Source organism: Dermacentor albipictus, chromosome 2 (genome assembly GCF_038994185.2).
Source record: "Dermacentor albipictus isolate Rhodes 1998 colony chromosome 2, USDA_Dalb.pri_finalv2, whole genome shotgun sequence".
Taxonomy (NCBI): Eukaryota; Metazoa; Arthropoda; class Arachnida; order Ixodida; family Ixodidae; genus Dermacentor; species Dermacentor albipictus.
In genome coordinates this window covers 117,897,072-117,916,249 of record NC_091822.1, presented here as the reverse complement: position 1 = coordinate 117,916,249, position 19,178 = coordinate 117,897,072, and the positions used below count along the sequence as shown (strand labels likewise).

General features: G+C 47.3%; 1 protein-coding gene and 1 long non-coding RNA gene across 5 annotated transcripts in view; one reads left to right on the top strand and one right to left on the bottom strand.

Moving 5' to 3' along the window:
* Window positions 1-19,178, top strand: part of LOC139056069 (protein ABHD15-like) — a 280,561-nt gene that overhangs the window by 171,922 nt on the left and 89,461 nt on the right. The window contains exon 1 of one of the 4 annotated variants that reach the window (XM_070533902.1): window positions 16,213-16,274. The exons of the other annotated variants lie outside the window; for them this stretch is intronic. The gene's annotated coding sequence lies outside the window, so the exon portion shown is untranslated. Of the gene's footprint in view, window positions 1-16,212; window positions 16,275-19,178 lie in introns of those variants that run through there. 4 annotated transcript variants of the gene reach the window in all.
* Window positions 1-19,178, bottom strand: part of LOC139056070 (uncharacterized) — a 61,192-nt gene that overhangs the window by 4,594 nt on the left and 37,420 nt on the right. The window lies entirely within an intron of this gene.

The window sequence follows — 19,178 nt, the reverse complement described above, 5'->3', positions numbered from 1 at the left end:
GCGGAGAATTCCTCACGAATAGGCACTGTTTTGTTTAACTGTTTATTTGTTTTTGCCTCGTTTTGTCTTTTTGGGGACGCGGTTTTTGTCCCTTTATTTCGACACCGTTGTTCTTTTTCGTCTCTGTGTCTGCGTGTGCGTGCGTGTGTTTTCCCCGCAAAACGGGCCTTAATTAGGTCACGGAAATAGGCATCCTTCCTCGTTTTCTTGGCTATCTCTTAACAGTAGCGCTCGCAACTGCATTGCTCGTACATTTTGCCGGATATGAATTTCGTCGAGTCAAAAATCAAATGTAATTGCATATAGCATGTGCATGCGCATATAGCAGATATCGTGGGGGCGCGTTCGTTCTATTACGAGACGCAACAAGGTTTTTCAGTTAATCCTTAATGTAGAAATGATGTTATCTCGCTTCCGATGGTTCGAGGGAGCGTTCTTTCCTTCTTTTTTTTAATTCGTTCTTTCTTTATCTCTGGCTTTCTTTGTTCGCTCTAACGAGCCTGCATTGCCTGAAACTCGAATCGGTGCTTTCTAAAACGTCCGGATCATCTTCGCTCAGTTTTTTTGCTGACAATCCGCCATTTGTAGCTTGTACCTTGTTACCCCGAAAAGCCGTTGCTCCGATGCACAGAAAGATGGGCAGCTCTTTAATGAACAGCCGATATTTATGCCGGGGCGTGGAAGGTGTCTTCATGCTACTTTTCATGAGCATGGAAAATAGGGATTGAAATGCCCTAGAAAATACACATGGTGAAGGAAAGGCAGAGAGAAATTAAAAAAGAAAGAGGGCACAGAAACGCGGACTCCGTATCTATGCATGAAAAAGAAAATGCAATCCAAAATGAAATTGGGTCATTCTAATATGCATAGAACATTTCCTACAGCTTGTTAAGCAAGCCAGCTTCCCGAATATAAGCAACCAACAAGTTTCGAGCTCTCTAGACAAACCAGATATTGGCAATGCCCGTACGTTGTATGGATTTCCCTTAACACCAATTGAGGCTTGTTTTATGGCGACGCATCACAGAGCTGGTATCTTTCTTCTTTTTATTCCTCATTGTATCTCTTCGCTTCTATAAAGAAAGAAAAAAAAGCGAACCACAGTGTGTGATCTCACCCTCATTTTATTTTGTATTTTCAAAAATTTTTTAATGGATATACCTCGGTCATAAAACACGCACATGTAGGTGGTAGAATCCCAACGCGTTTATTTCTACGAGAATCGCCAAGGACGTTCGGTCCGACATTTGATGGCTTGAGGACAGCGTAAATGTATTTTCAACGTAATTTACTACTATTACAACCACTCTGGAACAGCCCGGAAGGGTTAACACTACTTGGAAATAAATAAATAAAATGTACATAATTTTCTGTGTGGCCTCCCCCTCCCCCTTCCTCCCTCCTCTCTTTTCATCCCTTGAACCCCTTGTTCCTGTGCGTAGGGTAGCAAACCGGACGCGCGTCTGCTTAACCTCTCTCTCTCTCTCTCTATCTCCATCGTTATTTTGAATCATGCCTGCGCAGCGCGACGTTTTTAGCCTATGTCCTATCTGGGCGACGTCTGCGATGAATTTCAAGTAAGGACAGCGCATCTGGCGTATTTGCGTGTTGGAATAATCACTGACTGATTGCACACCGCGCTAAAGCTGTAGTACTCGAAAACTTCCTTCGTTACCTTTTCTTTCTTTTTAACTTTATTAGAAGGAAGTAAGCCGAAATGTCTATATATCCACCGAAAACTGTACGACGATTCTGTACCGATTGCCACGCAAAATCTCACTAATTCGAAAGAAGTGTGGTACAGGTGCTACGCTTTTGGTCGCGGGTACTTTTTTATTTCATCCCTGCGCGACCCTCATCTGTTAGATTTATTAAGGCGAAGCTACATATATATATATATATATATATATATATATATATATATATATATATATATATATATATATATATATATATATATATATATATATAACGTATATATATATATATATATATTTTTTGTTTCTCCGGTGAGAAAAGAAGTAGCCGCCGCGATTATAGGACAACTAAGTATCTTTCTTTTATTTTAATTTTAATTTAAAAAAAAACGCGAAGCTAATTTCGCGAATACTCCCGGACTTTGGTGACCGGGGCTGCTGTTGCAGCTGTTCTGCCGAATATCTCGCGCGCAGCATTCGAATTATAGATCAGCTTAATCTAGCCATCTCTGCTACCCCTACAGTAGTGCCGGTGGCTGGCTGCGTTCTGTGCGGACTTGCACAGTGAAACAGCAAAATGCAGCTAAATATTCTCCCGCCATCAAACATACGTATATTTCCTTTCTTGAAATGAAGCTTTTTATGCCTTCTTTCTCGAGGTTTGATGCGCCTATTTGGTCCGTTTTTCCCTGAGCAAAATGGGCTGATGCGCGGAGAGAATGCAATAGTAAACTGTTGATGTTCTAACCTGTACAATCCCATTCCAGAGCGAGAGACAGGGATATAAGGAAGGCAGGTATGTTAACAAATCGAGAGTCCGGTTGGCTACCCTACGCCAGAGTAAAGGGGAAGGGGAAGAGAGAGCTGTAATCCCCTATTGGAGGGAGTCACGTGGGCTGTGTAGTTCGGTGGGGAGGGGATGGGAGGGGGGAGTCTTCGTGTCTTGACGGTTTTGCAAAGCAGGCACGTCAGAGCTACGCTTGATAAAGGCTTCGTGTAGGTTCCAACATGTTCGTTGGATCTACGCAAAATATTTCTCTCTCTCTCTCTCTGTTCCAGCATGCGTCATCAGCGCGATCTATAACACAAAAACACAACTCGAAGACAACGAACACGCGAATTTCAGTACAATGAGGCTCACATTCCGCAACCGCAACTGCTTTCCCCCGCGATCGGTTTCTTCGCCTCGTAATCTTATTTCTACCATTCACTTCCTCTACCTCACTCTCTGCTAATTCCGGGAGAGCGACTTGTTCACTCATGAATACGACAAGCAGTGCAAATGGAAGGCGAAAGTAGCAAACCTTTCACGAGAAGGGCTGACGCCTTCAGCTTTCATTTCACTCACTCACTCACTCGCTCACTCACTCACTCACTCACTCACTCACTCACTCACTCACTCACTCGCTCACTCACTCACTCACTCACTCACTCACTCACTCATCTTGACGCGGCTAACAAATCGTCGTACCTTTTGCGGAAAAGGCGGCGGATTTAAGAGCTTACGTTACCGTAAACACTGCAGCTGTACCAATCTGAAACGCCGCAGAGGCCCTGACGAGGTAAACGCGCCTGCCAGACGTTGGCCTCACCGCTGGAAAATTTCGGGCTGAGTTGCGCAAAAAACAAATCCAAGAATGCTGTACCGCCGAGTATCGATTTTTATCCCCTATGCGACGTTCGCTTTTACGGTGAAAGTCTTATATGCCCCATGAAGCGCAAAGTCTGGCGGGCGTCCGGCGTTAACATCGGATGGCAAGAAAACCCACGTGACCAAGTGATGACGTCACGTTCGTGGCGCTCGACCTGCTGCGGAACGCACTGCTAAATCCCACGGTGAACGGCCACGGCGTCCGACAGGCCCACTCCCAAAACTGGATTAAGGTGGATTAAGGTGGATTAAAGTGAACAGAGGTGGGTTAAAGCAGATTAAAGTTGCCACAAATTATAGCAAAGTGGATTAAGATGGATTGAAGTTGGTAAACAAAGTAGGTGGGCTACTGTAGATTCGAGTGGATTAAGGTGGGGTTTTAATTTGAGGCGATAATTTAGACAAGCCCTAATGCTTTCGCATTACCACGGCTTCAGCAGAGTGTAGACTCCACTCCAAGACAACGCTTGGGGCGGAGCTGGAATGTTCCGTATCGGTTAGTCATGAATCTTTCCGTGCAGCTGATTGTCTTGGTCTCTGCATATCGACTTCCGTCTCTTCTTTTTTTCTCTCTTTCATTTTTGAACGAAGCTGCAAGCTACATCGTTGTGCCGTCATGCTCTTTGTATTTTTCCTATAAACTCAGTTCACAGTGCTCTGAGATTGCGTGTCAGTTTACAGGATATGTTCGGCGCAGACGCCCTTACGAGAGACGATGCATAGAAAACTAGGACAGATTCTAGTCTGTTCCATTCTTAATGCTCTCGCTGAAAAATTTTACTGTTACTCTCGTCTTTCGCTTAAGTTTATTTACGCGGATAATTAAAGCCCCATCAATTTTCTACAAAAATTTACTAGACGCCGCGATTGTTCAGCATCGAAACGATGCTTAGTGCATATATTTGTCTATCTTTCGGGATTGTGTCGTGAAATTTATTTTTCTGAGGTTATTTCGCTACGCTTTATATATATTTCCAGAGTTTACAGCACACAGTGCTTTCCGAGCACAGCAAGGCAATTAGACTTGGCGCACGTGCGTAATCTTTCTCAATTGTTGCATTTACAATAATGCAATGTGTCAAAAATAATCAACTTGCAATGTCGCAAAGCCCCTCGAATCCATAAGAACGAGGTTTAGACAAGTCGATCACTTCCTCGCTCGCTGGACCGCCATATACCTATAGCTACACGTAGACAGTATCGCCAAAGTGTCATTTACAGTAAGATATTGAAGGAAACCTTAGGGAGTAAACTAAACGTAACTGCAGCCTGGTATAGAAAGAACAAAAAAAAAGAAACTAAAGAGGCAAGGGGGAAAGAAATCTCGGCAAAGCAATCCAGAGGTTGCGAAAGTTGATGCAGTATGCAAATGTTGTGTTGCAAGGCCTCGCCTGCACCGCGCGTCGACCGTGCAACGACTGTATGTATAAGACTCGTAAACGCGTGCTGCGAAGTTCAGTGGGGGTGGCTTTGTATCTTTCACTTTGAAAACACCGCGAATGGAGGGTTACGACCGCCGGTATTTTTTACCAGAAAAAAAAAATGAAACGTTTGCGAGATCCATGTGTATATATATACGCGAGACCTTGTGGGAAGGTGCCTAACCGTGTTCGCGCCTTCGCGCCCTTCGATGACCTTGCTCCGAGCCAAATCGCCTCGGCTCGCTCCATGCTTTCGATCTTTATATATATATATATATATATATATATATATATATATATATATATATATATATATATATATATATATATATATATATATATTTACTTCTCTCAAGTCGTCTATCTGAACGCAATTTACCTTGAAAGCCGGGACTGTGTGCGATAGGCGTAATCCCTCGTTTGTTCACGTTTGTACATTGAACATTGAACATTCTGTAGTAGCGTGACCTTCAGTGACCGGCCCTGTATACTGTGTGTGATCAGTACTGTACCCTAACGCTTCTTCCTTCGAAGATGGGAGGTGGCGGGTTCAAACACCTTGTAGTGTATATCGTGAACCGACTAACGGTGAAACGGTGATTACGTGCAGCTTTACTTGGCGTCTCATCGTGGAGAACACAATTAGCCGCATAGCGAACTAGCTATGGATGTGGTTGATAATTTTGGAGGCTGTTCGACGCGGCGTCACTTTAATTCCGGATGCTGAGTTCTACTTTAGTCTTTAGATTTGTCCTGTTGCAGTGTCCTGTTGCTCTCCTTTCTTCTTTCCTTTTTCCTCCCCTCCTTCCTATCTTCTATTTCTGTGTTGCTGTCACCTCCCTTCAGAAGAGTAGGCAGGCGTTGTGCCCCCTTCCGGTGGCAGTTGCCAGCCTGCTCCTCGCTTTCCCTTTCCTAATACCTGTGTATATGTGTATATGTGTTCAAAACAAATAATAATAATAATAATAATAATAATAATAATAATAATAATAATAATAATAATAATAATAATAATAATAATAATAATAATAATAATACAAAGCTGAGACGCGCTCTCAAGTGGCGTTTAATTAGCGCGATGTCCCGCGCGGATGCGTCTTTTACCGAGCTCCCGGATCAGCGAAATCGCCCGGCGGGATTAAGTAAATCCTCACTTTTTATGTTATGTGGGAATTTTTTTTTTCTGTCCTCGAGAACGAACTCCCTGCTTCCGTTCAGCATATTCTTATCGGTATAAGCTTCAAAGCCTGAATTATTGAAGAATGGCGAGCGTCGATACTTACGCATACAGTTGCGGCGATGTTGTCGGGGCCGACGTCGAGTGAACCTATTCCCATTTGCGCATAATCTTACCAGGGAGCATTTAGCTCTTCCTCCCTAAATGCCCGTGTTGTGGCAAACTGGTGTAGGCATCCATAGCTCCAGCGAAATCAGGATGTAATCAGGATTATTGCGGGACTCTGATATAATCTGATACCATTTTTCTTCTATTTTCTTCTTTGTTTGTTTGTTAGCCATCTTTTTCACCCACGTGTTTGCGTCTGAGCGTGCGTGCCTCTGTTTTGTATAGGGCACTTATAGAACCATCTACCATAGAGCCCTTCTCCACGCACGTGTGCGTGCTCTTTCAGCGAGCTTTGCATAAACCAGCTTTTAAGCAGATCGCGCAACGTCTTCTGGTCGGTTGTGGTTACATCTTCTGTTGCACCCGTACCGTCTACTTCTTGTTTCGAAAGCGCTGCAATAATAAATGTATTTAAAAAAAGACAGCTAAGCTACAAAGCAAACCAAAACAGTTACATAAGAAAGCTTAGCCGTTGTATAAACAAATCCTTCCTGGCCGGGTGTGCAACCTGGCAAGTATATACCCCCTTTACGGAGCAGTAGCTCTATCAAAATGAGCTAACCTAGAAATTATAGCAGGTGGCGAGGGCGAGGCCCCATCAGACGACAACTAAAAAGCGGAGGAGCGCTTGAGTGAGTAGCCACGAGTACCGCCTAAGTCAGCAACGCGAAGAGATGTGTGATGCGAGTTTCGCAACCTCAAAAATGCCACCAAGACATTAAGCAAGAACCGTTGCAGGATGACTGTCAACAACAACCGAAATAGGTTTTCTTTGGTATAGACCTGGTATTCCAGGTATAGATCTGAGATTAAGCTATACTTGGACACTGAGGTACTAGCTCAACTACCTGTTGCTACGAGTAGAGCAAGCAGGCACTGTGACGTATCGACAAGAAGAGAGGAGAGGGGGGGGGGGGGGGGGGAGTGCGCGCAGGGGAGTGCCTCACCATCTTTGGAGACGAGATACACGCCGATGGATTCATTTCTTTCTGCCTGCACCTATGGCTATACAATCAGGTGTGCTCTTGCTAACGTCTCGTGATGTGTTGCCCGTGCTGCCCAAAAAAGAAAAAAAAATTGTTTCTTTTTGGGGTCTGCGTTCATGGATCAGTGTTCTCCAAAGCAGGGCCCGGTGTGTTCAAAAGAGGAACGCTCTAATGTGTGCGCGGAAAGCTAGTTCCGCAAACACCTCCGCCGCCCCAAGTCGGTTGCAGGTGACCGGGACAGAGCGCGCGCGCCCACACGGGCTCACACACACACAAACAAAACCACGCACGCATGCTCGCATATATACAGACACACACGAAGCCGCGATCGCGGCGGGAGTGTACCCATGCGATTGGTATTGCAATAAAAACAGCGCGGCGACAACAACAACGAGCGATTCGTATGCACTGACGCGTATGTGTCTGTATAGATTCGCGCTTTCTCGGAAGGGAGTCCTCCTTGTTATATTATTTCGCTTTCGCCTCCCACGCGCGCCATTTGTCGCGTTCCCTTCGGGGTGATGCGATGACGGTTGGGGGGACTCCCTGTCACGATGCGCCGAAGTAAACAGTTCCGCCTATAGTCGGAGCGAGTCAAGCCCCCGAGTGCCTGCTCTCATGGAAGACGAACTATGCGCGTTGTCCTTCGTGTGTAGCTAACACGTAAGTGTTACCGAGAAACATCACACGTATGGTAAAGACGCATTGAAAGACACAACGCCGGTAAAGGAAACAGGAGGGGTGGAGGAGGAGTGGGGGGGGGGAGAGGGTGCGAGGATGGGTGTCACTGCGCAGCTTCGGTTTCCTCTGCGTTGGCGTTTGGCGTTCGAGAACGAAGCGGAGGGCAGTATTGAGCCGATGCGTCGATTCGCGGCCGACGGCGAGTTGTCATGCGCCGCGCATTTCTTCTCCGATCGGTGCGACGGAGAACGGCTCGTTTTCGGGATGCGTTTCCGGCGTGCTTCCGGGGCAACGGCACCGGCACTTCCATCACCTCACAAGCCTTATATCGATCGCGGCAAAAATTCTCGCGGGCTCGCGCTTCTGCGTGCGCGAAGAAACATCCGACAGGCCCAGGCAGTCCATCTAGAAACCTCCATTAGACACTGGCGTGTACAATGTATAATTTTTGTCGCTACGGTTAAGTATTCGTTAGGTGTAGTCATTTTTTCCCCATGAATTACCGGTACGTTCATTACATTGTCTGTAGTTGCGAAGGAACCGTTACTTGCGGAAATCTTTCTGTGCTGGTGTACGTCTTCGGAAGACGACTTTGGGAAGGAGGAGAACTGGGAAGCCTCCGAAGCCGTCCCCTAACCTGTCCTCTAACCGAACAGGGCCGCTTTTTTTTTCTTTTTGTCGCGCCGTCGCAATACGAAAATGCATTGCAGCACTGCAGCTGCGTCCTGCCCTTGCCCGACCTCGCATCCGTGAGGAGGCAGAGGCAGCGCCCTCTTCTGGCCAACCCACTACACTGCGTTATATCAAACAGGAACAACCTTGACGGACGGCCTCGCTCGCGCACTATCGTGCAGCATTGCTTTTTTTTTTTTATCGCCGAAAGACACATAAGAATTAAACAAAGAAGACAGCTTGAAAGGAACCGGAAAAGAAGGCGCGAAAGACGCAAAGTCAAAGAATCAAGGGCGTTCCTGTAGAAGGCCGCGCGTCAGAGGTGGCCTCTCATCTGAATACCAAACCAGTCAAACTCGGCATCTATATGGATCACATTCCACGCACGTCCCCGAGCTTAGTATGTGGCCCACTTCATTCCGTTTGATATATAGCATCGCGCCAGAGAAACAAGCAACTGAAAGGAGGCGGCCTAACACCTCGTTCTTTCCTTTTTTTGTTTTTGTATCACTCGTTCTGTTATTGTTCAGCCTAACGGAGGCCGCTTCAGAAACGCTCCCATACCACACGTACACTACAGAACGAGGACGCTGCCTAGCTGGCGCCATGCAGTCCCGGAACGTGATCTAACGTAACGCCGTTCGCGACGCTCGTTCCACGAGGCGTCCTAACCCGAACCACCCCTCGTGCTAGACCTATGAATGATAACCAGGGCCGCGTCGTTACACTGGGCCACGCAACTTCACCTTTTCCCGTTCCTTCTTCTTGTCGTTTCTTTCTTTTCTTTTTCCGAGCAAGGCCGGGTGGAAGAGTGCTTAGTTCGGCTCGTTTGTAGATGAGACGTACGACCCATTCGCGTCTTCTGGCGCCGCAAATACACTTCGGCGCCGCCACTTGCTTACGGTTTGTCAGTTAGAGTGGTGTTTAACTAGTTAGCCAGTTTGTCTGTCGGCCAGATAATCAGTCAGTCTGCTGGCGCTGTGGCATCGACCGGCTTGGTACGAGTTGCACCACTCGCGTGACAGCTGTTTGGTCTCGGCTGCACCTGGGAGAGCACGCGGTCTCGTCAGATCGACTGACTGCGAAACCTCTAGCTTCGCGCGCAAGGGGGCTCATGCCGGTCATTCTAACATGCGACCACACGCTGTGCAATTTTTTTTTCTTTTCACATGTGGATTCGGAATCTATACTCCAGAGGTCGAGCATGTCGGAGCTAAAGCGAGGACGACCCAGCTCCAGCTGCCTTGGGTTTTCAACTGTTCCTTTATATATATATATATATATATATATATATATATATATATATATATATATATATATATATATATATATATCGCGGCTGGGAGCTAACTTCCTCCTCCTAGACGGGCACTGCGCGCGGAGTGAGTTTTGGAGTTTGGACTTGGATTCATCACCTGATCAGCCAGATCGAGATGAGCGCGCGTTCTCACCCAAGAGACAGAATCAAGCCTCTGCCATAAATCAGTGAATTGGATTCGCCACTGTATTGCCTGGTGCTTTGCTGCTCCGTCTCTTCACTCGTTGTGCAAAAGAAGAGGAGGGAAAATGGGGGGGGGGGGGGGCTAGGGATGGTATGCTGATGCGGCACGGAAAGAAGGCAACAGAGCGCATTGGCTCTGTGCTGCACTTCCGCAACGCGTCAGCCCCCGTTTCAAAAAACCCTTTGTACCCTATAAACAAGATGTGGCGCCAACTAGTCGAGAAATTTGCACTACTTCAATCATTGCTCTGATGGTTGTTACTCACATGTGTCGCAACATTTTTCTCGCAAAAAAAAAACCTAAGAAAAAGAAAAAAATACGAAAAAATAATGGGGGGAGCGGCGCTAGACGGATCACGTGACACCACTTCGTCTGATCACGTGGCACCACGTGGCTACAGTATACCACTTTCACGGCTTGCAATAAGCCGTCTTTTTGAACAGTTTACGAGGCAAGATTTTTGTGCTTTTGTCCGAGGGCCCTCCGTACGCTACATTTGAGCGTCTCGAATCGTGAGCAGGTTATATGGAGAAAGCTGCAAACGTATACATACAACAACCTGCACATTCTCCATAAGATTCACCCTGAAAGATATGCGGACACATGCCCATGGTGCGGAGCCACGCCAACCTTAGACCACATCTCATGGGCATGTACGGCATATACACAAAAGACAAACACAGAAATTACGGATCATACACAATGGGAGGCGGCGCTGTCCAGCTCACAGGAAGAGGTCCAAAGGGCCATCATCCGACAAGCAAGACGGCGTGCGGAAGCCAGCGGGGCCCTTGTCTAGGGCTCCCACCATTGAGCGTTTTATTCTTCAATAAAGTTGTTCTATCTATCGAATCGTGAGGGGGTATTAGACATATTACTATTACGCTATTACTGCGATAGCAATTATTGAGAGACTGTCGTGGCTTTGGCGCCAGCGTTGTCGTGCTGTTCCACTATCGACGGCGCGGGCGTTGCCATGGCGCGAAGGGTTAGGGGGGGCCTCCAGAGACGCGGAGCACGGATGGAAGTTGACGCACCGTCAACGCTCCGTTCAATCGGCTCCGTCCAGTACACAAGTGGAACGTAGCGCTGCGCGTCCGATTGCGGCGTGGCACGCGAGCGAGTCTCGAAAAAAAGGCGTCCGGACAACAATGACATCTGTTGACACAACGGCGTCTGTTCATTTTGTCTTTCCGAAGCGAGAAGAGTGCGCTTTACGAATGCGCTAACGGCAAATATGGTGCTTTCCTCGGGAGCGGCGGGTGGCACTATAGGAGAAAGGCCTCAAAGTTACACCGGTATTGACACTGTCGAGGGAGACCACCTGCTTCCACTACGATGAAGACCTACCAGACGCTACGGCAGAGGGGGATGTTCAAGAAGACAAGAAACAGGATTTCGATTATAAGTGACTGGCGTTCATGGCTGCGGACCCTCATGTTGGCGATCGCAACGTAGGTGCTGACGTACAGGTGTCAAAATCAACTGCCTGCATGGAGGATCAGGAAGAAGCCAAAGCTTCATCCGTATCACCTCCAGCTCCACCAGAAGTTAGAGGAGAATGATTTCCAAGGCCGACTGGAATTCAGCAACGATATTTTGATCAAGCCCGACGATGAGCCAGGCTTCCTCAACAACGTCCTGTGGACGGACGAAGCAAACTGTGCAGAAACGCATGGGTCAACCTCCACAACACTCATTATTGGAGCGAGAAGAACCCGCACTGGTTGGAACAACTCCACCACCAGTATTAGTTGTAATTTAGTGTCTGGTGCGGCATTTTCGACGGCAAGATTATTGGCCCCCGTTATCTACGACCACTCGCTCAACGGACAGAGCTATATCGACGGAATTTCGAATAGCTCAGTGAACATTTTCTGCAATGGCCTCACCCTGAAAGGTCCAGGGAACGCATGGTTCCAGCATGATGGTGCCTCCCCCCTACACATACACACACAAAGCAGTAGTCAAGCAAGCTCGACGCTGGCTTGACATAGTCTTCCAAGGGCAGTGGATGAACCGGCATGGATCAGCGTCATGGCCTGCAATGTCACCGGATGTGACCTCACTCGACTTCTTTTTGTGGGGAAACGGCAAACACCGCGTGTATCGAACCGAGACCACCGCATCAAACCCGCTATAAAGTAGTATTTCCCAAGTTTGCAGCGGAATTCCCGAAGATGTCATCAGGAGCGCAGCGGCAGACGTTTTGAAGCGGTGCCACTGCTGCATCGCTTCAGACGAAGACTTGTTTGAGCACATCTTGCAATGTGGAAAGGCTGAAGTGAGGCACCCGTCAAGACCCATTTCGAAAAGCGCATACATACACAGCTTGAGTCCTTCGTGACGCGTACTGCCGCTGCTGTCGTGAACTTGTCGCCTCAAGACAGCAGGGAACCTGAAGAACGGGATACCTTCGCTCCTTCGTATTTTGTTTCCGGCCAATTACTATAATTATGGTTCGCTTTTGTTTAAATGTTCCATTTCATATTTGGTTTTTTTCATCTTTGCATTTCATCTTTGCAATCGAGAAATAAAGTCCCGTTGTCCTATTCCTTCCGCTCACATTTTAACAGGGAAGAAGTTTGGGCGTGTTGGTGGTATTTTGGGCGTGTTGGTGGTACATTTTAAGCCTGGCCCGCGTGGAGCCTTTTGGCACGAGAAACGCATGCGCGGCCGTGTTGCCCAAGTGGTGCTATCGTATAGGCAGTTCTCGCGCCCGCGTCTTGCGCCCGCGATGGTGCGATTGGGCGACACCGCGGCCACGCGCGTATCGTGCGACATGCGTTTTCGCGCGCAATAAAAGGCTCCGTGCAGGCCAGGATTTGCTTCCTATACAGAAGCGGCGCCCGCTTGCTTTTCATGGCGCGTGAGCAGTTGCTGGCGCCTTCCTTGCGGCCACCACAAACGCCAGGCCTGTCGCGAGCAACCGTAAATACGCGTCCCGGACAGCGCTGCAAAGACAAGCGGATGTTGTTTCCTGATCTGGCGTCTGGGAGCGCTGAAATAGCGGCGCTATCACGCGGTTTATTATTATTATTATTTGTGTGTATTTCGCGGGCTTTCTTCAAGGGCAAGTACAAGAAACGCCATCAATGATCCTTAATTGCAAACACTTCAGTCAACTAAATTTAAATGTGGTCTACAACTTTCGCATTGGCGGTTTCTAGCTGAAGTGAATATCTTAAAAAGGGTTAGGTAATTGTTTCATACTAATTAATTGACTTTGCAAAAAAAAAAACAAGTTTCAGGCTACGTCGCCCGATACTAAACATCACTGAGTTCGTTCCAGCTTACTAGCACATGCTCTCCGTCGTTTTTAAAACGTTGGCTATAGATTTAGCTGGGACACCCTGTATATGAACGAGAAGAAAAAAAAAAACTAGGGGCCCGATTTTTATGAGTCCTTTCAGAAGAAACCAACGAACAATGACACCAAGAACAGCGTAGGGTAAATTACTAGCAGTTCTTAATCGAAATAAAGAAATTATAAGTAAATTGCAATGGAAGTGAATGTAAAAAAACAGAAAAAAAAGAACTGGCCGCTGGTGGGACACGTACCAAAGTCTTCGCATTACGCATGCGATGCTCTTATCAACTGAGCTACCGCACGCAGCGTTTGCACACCCACTTTATGGGGCATTTGTGTCTGTTTACTATACAACTAAACGCGGGTTTTTTTTTTAGCCAGTACCATTGCTGGTTTAAGTCGCGGATCCGCGACCTCGAAGAGGTGCGAAGTAATGCGAACGCATTTCTCTCACATCACCCTTCAAGTCGCCGGTGATTTTCTTTTTTTTTTCCACTTGGAGGGAACTGCGAAGGAGCCCCGTCATTCTGATCTCGTGCCCCATCAATGCGCGGTACCCACAACGCCACCGGCGGCTTTCCTCCTCACGTCAGCGTTCGCGGAACGCATGGGGCGGCTTGCATGAACATTTAATAACAAAAATAACAAAGAATTCGTTCTTAAATGTTCTTTAGAGAACGCCTAGTCCGCACAAGAACGCGTTCTTAAGTTCGTTATTACTTTCGTTATTATATGTTCGTGCAAGCCACCTCTGGTAGCTTCCAGGACGCTGTTCCTGGTGCTTTGCAGCAGTTGCGAAGCGCCCACTATAATGTTGTCGATGGTGGTTGCCGTTGGGAAATTGGAACTACTTTTGGCCTATGCCTTATTCATTTAACGGCAAATGAAATAAGGGACGCTTATGACGTCGTGGCAACAACGCCGCATAAAATTAGGCCGTTTCTATCGCAGTGCGCAAAATATATGACCACTGCGCACGCGTTGTAGTTTCGCGGTATCTTGTTTCCTTTCTTGAGGTTCGCGGAACCAAAAGCAGATATATCTACATAGGGTCGCGTCTTTTGTGTCCCTTATTGATAAGAAACCTCAACAACGCGCGATTTCCGGCCGCTGTCGGCTGCCTATTTGCTGGTATAAATGAGACATTCACGATGAAGCTAACAGAACTTTCCACTATGTAGACATGAACAAAGCTGTTTTCTTTTTTTTTCAATAGGCACTACAATATTTACAACGTGTTGTCCGTTACAGTATTTTCAGACTGATCACGTTGCGACTAATTGGTATATATATAGGAAGGCGCTATAGATGCTTAAATCGTCACTTCCTTGCTTTCTCTGTCTCGCTCTCTCTTCGCAGCTAGTACTTTCACAGCCAGCGACATCTAGGGATCGAAGTTGTTGAATTTTTTAGTCGCTTCACCGCACTTCTTCTTTAATTCTAAAGTTCGCTCCGCGCCGTAGAACAAGAGACGCGTCTCATATGTACAGAATGAGTTTGTTCTCTTCAGTGAATCTGAGCAGGTATACCTATGGTGTAAACGCTGTACATACGATGCACAGATGGCCGTCACGTGGGCGTCTCGGCGGCTCGGAAGTGGCCCCGCTTTCGACAGTTAGTGCTGTCTCGATGAACGCAGACCGGGACGACTCCGCAAGAGATATGCTCAAGTAAAACTCTTGCTTGGGCTAGTTGGTTCATGCTTGATGTAGTAAAGGCAAGGCGCAAAAGACGAGGACTTAGGGAGAAGACTTAGGGAGAAGAACACAAACGACCTGTCGTTTGTGTTCTTCCTCGTCTTTTGCGCCTTGCCTTTACTACTTCCGCAAGAGACGCGGCATAATTAACTCCGCGAGCCGCATCCTCCGACATGCACCGACTCCGCAACTTCATCTCCGACATTTTGTAACAAGATATTGGCTAATATTAGTGCTTCATACTGGGTGACTACTCTCAATCGAGATCCTTACTACAAAATCTGAAGTATATCCAAGCTGTTAGTGAAGTTCGGCACAACGCACGCACACCGGCTCACACTGTACGGCTGTGACAACGTCACCCGCTTTCCCCTTTCCCGGTTTCTCCAAATATCAAAAGAAATACCCGCGCATGCATGCCAAAGCTTAATAGTATGCCCAACAATGTTGTTGTTGTTGTTGCATGTGTGTGTGTGTGTGTGTGTGTGTGTGTGTGTGTGTGTGTGTGTGTGTGTGTGTGTGTGTGTGTGTGTGTGTGTGTGTGTGTGTGTGTGTGTGTGTGTGTGTGTGTGTGTGTGTGTGTGTGTGTGTGTGTGTGTGTGTGTGTGTGTGTGTGTGTGTGTGTGTGTTCATTCCGCGGCGCATGCTGGAACGCCCACTTCAAGCTCACACCGTTACCCAACAGTCATTGCGCAAAAGCTTTAGGCGGGCAGTAGACATAGCGACCCTTATTACGCCCAGCGCTCTCACGTTAGCTCTCTCCCGACCTCGCGTTCAGTGGTATTGCATGCGACGCCGGTCCACAAGTCACCGAGGTTACGGGAGGCGCCTGCACGAATGGGTTCGTGAGCTGCTCAGAGCGTCGGCGTATACTTGCAGGACCTTTATAACCCGGTTCGTAATTTGTTTATGCCAGCGAAGCGTTATGCAACCCCGCGCCGCGTGGATATTGTAGCAAATCTGCCACCTTCCGCATTTGGGTTTAAAAGGAGAAGGTCGATCACGAAACGCTTACGAAAGAGTGGCAATAAATATGGGACCCGAACCTTAAGTTCCCGTGCGTACCGGTAAATTATGACAGGGTCAAGGGCGTAATGCCTTACGAAAGATGCCAGCGCCTGAAACTCCTTTCGAAAGCTACATATATGTTAGCAAGTGTAGAGTGGCGGTTATCGCTGCGCGCCTGAACATGCCTCTGAGAAGCGAGCGTGGCGCAACTAAAGTTGTCTGTGCTCTGTGTCTCCGTAGTTCCGTTCAGCGCTGTCGAATCTGCGGACGCCTCGACCAATCAAGAAGGCGAACACGTCCAAAGGTAACTTGTCCGCGCTCTGTCGCCCCGCGTTTTGTTGCCAGCGCAAACGCCTGCGCTCGCGGCTCGTGCAGATTTCGCCCTACTGCACGTGAGTCCGAGTATAAGCTGGTGCCTGGCAAGGCGACGAGAAAAACAGCGTGATTCTCGCCCAGGAATCAATCACGGTGTCCGCAATTCCGTTCATGAAGGGCGAGATTGGCCCAAGCTTGATATCGCAATAAGGTTATCAGCCAATACATTTTAGTACGAAAACGAATTGAGGCAATATGGAGCATCGAGCTCCGCATTTGGGTGGCTTCACCACCCAAAAAGCCTTGCCTATAAACACGTTTAATAAATATCCAAGGAAATTTTATTGCCCTGAGGTCAAGATGGTATAGGTGTGGCTTTATGGCGCCGCATGTAATGTAAATTTCTCCTATTCTCTCACATCTAAGAAATTGAAAAATTCTGATTAAGAAGTGACATATCGTAGCTTATATTTGTTTAAACTGCGAGCATTAAAAGAAAGCTCTATGGGAAAACAATTTAGACATTGTAATATTGTATGACGCGTTAAGATTTTGCATATTTTCAAAGAGATAACTTGTCAATTTTATCAATTTAGGTCGCTTTCTTATAGATTCATATAAGCATCTAGAGTGCAATGTCAAAATGACGTGAATCGAGGTTAGCCTCACTTGTGCAGATTTCGAATGAACATTTTTTTTTCGTAGCTGGCTTGAAATATCTAAGCGCGTTCCAGTGGATGATCATCTAATATTCTTAATAACGGTGTTTGAATTTCTTTTTAAGTCTGCTCGGGAGCTTGCAGTGCCGGTCTTTCCCCTGCGAATTCATAAACGAACCCTTTCTCCATCGACGTGCAATTACATCATTGACGCACAATAACGTAACTGACGTACGATAACGCCACACCAGCAAAATTTACTCAAGTTTGCAGCGTCGCGGCCACGAGTAACTTGGTACTTCCATTATTTATTACCTCCCGTATGTCCCTGTTGATCTCATTTGCCATTCAAGAAAGAGAAGCTATTTGCTGACGTTTAACGAAATTGTACGGACTATTTAGTAGAATCTAGCGGAATTTCAACGTTGCATTTGTGGAATTATCCTTTAAAAAGAAGTGACAATACTATTCGCGTGAACGATAACGAAGGTTGTGTAGCAAAGCGTCAGCAAAAATTACGACTGTTATAAAAATTTCATTCTTGCGTTTTACGTGGCAATACCATACTCTGGTTATGAGGCAACCCGTACAGTGGGGCACTCCAGATCAATTTTTACCACCCGAGGTTTTTTAAGGCATGCACCAAATGCACAACGATACACAGGAACTTTACATTTGGTGAGAATGGGACGAGTGTTATAAGTGATGTATGGCAGAAGTTTAGTGTCGGTGGGTCAATAACGAGCTTTAGAGATAATTACTAAATACTCGATTTGATCCTGTTTTTAGGCTTCCACGCAGCACGCACGTTTTCCCAATGTCCCAAGTTGTTGCTCAATTCATATTTGGTTGAAAAAGGAGACAGCTGTTATGGATGATTTATAGGCAACGTTTTAAAGGGCCCCTCATAGGTCTGGCCATTTTGAGCTGACAAGCGGAGAACATACAATGCGCGCCAGCGATCGCCTCTGCAAAGTATTACATCGCTACGTGCCACGGAAAGATCTGAAACTTCAAACTGAGCGCCGTTTTTCCTTCTCCTCGCGGCCACCGCACTCCAAGCCGGAGGATGACGTACTCGTGTGCCTGCGCCTACGTACTGGTGTCCGCAGTGTGACGTCGCTCGTACTGACACGTGACTTCAAGAAATATTCAAGGCAACATCTGCTAGCTGTGCGAATTGAATGGCTTGAATTGACGAATTGAAGTTTAGAGAAATAATAAAACACACAAACGGAATGTATATGGCATTTTTTATGCGAAGCATATTACGAGGGCTCAACCCAGCTCCTCAGGCGCGGCGGTGACCATGAAATCACGTGACACCGTGACGTCACGACAGAGGAGAAGTGGCTTTGGCTCAACTCTTGCAAGACGGGCTGGGTGGGAATCGAACCAGGGTCTCCGGAGTGTGGGACGGAGACGCTACCACTGAGCCACGAGTACAACGCTTCAAAGCGGTACAAAAGCGCCTCTAGTGAATGCGGTGTTGCCTTAGAAACGCGCTGTTTCTAAGGCGTGCGTCTCTTGCTCAGGCGCACATTTCGTTGCCGCGCCGAACGCTGCTTTGCTCGACGCTCACCGCGTCCAATGCGGGGCGCGTAGTCGCTGCCCTGTAGCCCATTGTCTTACACCCCTTGGCGGGTCGACGGGAACGCTGTCGCGTTCCACTCTTGAAGGCGAAGAAGTAATGCATGAGTTGTTTCTTCGTCTAGCCGAACCAAATATAGCCAAGCAACAGCAGTTCACCAGGCTAAACAGTGGTTCAACAACTAAAATAAAGGCTAGTATGCTTCGCATCCTGGGCTTAACCTTACCTAAGCCACAGCCATTTTTTTTGTTTTACTTCGCGCCGAAGCAAGAGAGATGTACCTCCGCTTCGTCTGCTTGTTCCCACGGCCGGGCGGTCACGTGCGCAGGTACCGAAACTATACCATTTTCTACCGTGTTCCAACGCGCGATCATGCTCTGCGATCCGCTTGTTCTGCCTCAGTATTCGTGTAGCACTAAATTATACCGCTAGTCATGTTTCCTTGTGCACAGCGCGCAAAATCGTGCGCTGCGCGAACGAGACAACAGCTCGCGCGCGACGCCGTCAGCGGAAGTCCGTAGCGCCGAAAAACAAAGCGAAGAGAAAAAGAAATGAAGGCGGGGCCTATGACGTATGTGTCACGCGATCCTCGAAGTCTGGTATGGGAGAACGCAGTGAAGGAATTTCGCTTGCGGAGGCTAGA